The sequence below is a fragment of the Chroicocephalus ridibundus genome, chromosome 19 (assembly GCF_963924245.1).
Source record: "Chroicocephalus ridibundus chromosome 19, bChrRid1.1, whole genome shotgun sequence".
Lineage (NCBI taxonomy): Eukaryota > Metazoa > Chordata > Aves > Charadriiformes > Laridae > Chroicocephalus > Chroicocephalus ridibundus.
Genome location: NC_086302.1, coordinates 3005502 through 3007479, shown reverse-complemented (window position 1 = coordinate 3007479; position 1978 = coordinate 3005502).

Below are 1978 nucleotides of genomic sequence, written 5' to 3'. Positions count from 1 at the left end.
AAAAAGTCTTTCCTAGGCTGGTGGCAGGCCTAAGGCAGCACTCTAATTAGGCCATCAATAACCCAGAGCAGCTGCTCCGAAAGAATTCAGCTGTTCAAAGATGGAAAAGTCCATTAAGTTTATTGCATGAAATGTTGGACATGGTTTAGACAGAGGATCGCTGCCAAATTATATAAACTACCAAAAATCTGCCAAATGAAGGACGTGGAGGCAGGACAGGGCATTTTTAAACTGTCATTACCCCTGGAGGGAAGGGAAGATCCATTTATCTAGCGTTGCTATCAAGAAGCAACAAGTACGATGACATTTGCAGAGCCAGTGCTGCTATTCCACGGCTGGTTTAGAACAGCAGAGCTTTTGGGGGAGAAGGGCTGGACTAAAAGACTTCTTAAAAGGTTTTTTTACCTTGCCAGCAGATAGCAAGTTAAGATCATAGAATGCTAACGAAAATAATAATGTGTATACCTTTTATTTACTAACCACAAAAACACCTCAGAACTCAGCTTTGTTTCAGAAGGTCCAAAAATCTAACCGTACCACCGATGCCGACGGCTGGGCACAGAAGGGGCTTTTACTCATCAGTCCCAGCACCAGCAGTTCCTTCCCAGCCACAGCACACATGCACAGCAGGCACAAAACTCTAGTTAGCTTTATTTTAGCCAAACTTTTCAGAGTGTAAAAGAGAGTCTGCTTGGAATTAGCTACAAAGATGAGCAGAGACATCTCCAGGCAAAGACACACAATTAGCAGTAACAAACAGTATAGCCTACAACTGCTGGCTAACGCAAGCCGGCCGCCGGCTACAAGGGAGCTGACCCAGTTCCCAGCGTGGAAAAACCCAGGGTGAGCTCAGGGACCTCAAAAACTCCTTCAGTGCAACGTGGTGTAGTGGCCACCGCCTGCCAGCCCTCGCTGTACGGTGGAGCAGGTCATGGTGGCAGCTCCACGCTCACGGAAAGCCACTCGGCAGCGTGCCCAAGCGTGCACGTGTGCGCCGGCAACGCAGTGTCACCCCAGGGGGGCAGAGACCACAGAGACCAGCCTCATGGGGACCATGACTCTGAAAGTGTTCAGAGAAAAATCGAGAAATTAAAATGGAATTAATTTGCCATATGACATGAAAATACACAGAGTAATACAGGACTAGAAAAAAACCCATACAGTTATCAAGAATCCCAGGGATATAAGCTAATTACTAAGTATTTCAGTAACTGTGGGGTTTGAAATGTGACAATATAACAAGCCACACAGAAGACTTAAATGTTCTCAAGTTGTCGAGGAGGGGAAGAAAGTTATACTTCATCTGCTCATAAAGATGATAAACCATACACAGGATTAATTAGCAGCAATTAGCAATTAGTGAGTTTCTCTGATAATGCTTCAGGAAAGGAACCCATGCATTTAAAGGATCTCAGACCACAGCTGCGTCGGAGTGGCACACAGCCCAAACCGCTACCCCAGGAAACACTTCTACAGGCTGCATCAAAGCCTCAATCCTTCAGGAGACCAGTGAATGGGAGACACTTTAATAGATATTTCAGTAAATAAAAAACAAGTGGAAAACTCAGCGGGCAAATTTGATGCACCTTCTCAAGCTGGAAGGCAAAGCCCGGCAGGGAGGCGGTTGGTGGCCATCAGGACACACGGGGCTCCCCAGCACGGGATGGAGTGCTGCTCCCAGTGGCACGTGGCTGCTCGGGCACTCGGGCTCCCCAACCTCACCGAGGCATGGATGCAGATCCTAGAGGCTGCCAGCCCTTGGAAATCCCGGGTTAGAGAAAGCAGCTTGCAGCTAAGTCGCAAGAGCAGATGAGGGGCAAGGAACAGGGCCAGGGCGAAGGCGGCGGTGGGAGACAGGAGGAAGAGGAGGAGGAGGAGGAGGCAATTCCAGCTTCTGGGCTCATCATCCGGCTGCTTCTCTGGGAACAGCCAGCTCTGCGGGGACAGTGGATGGCAGGAACAGCAGAAAGGTGCAGCA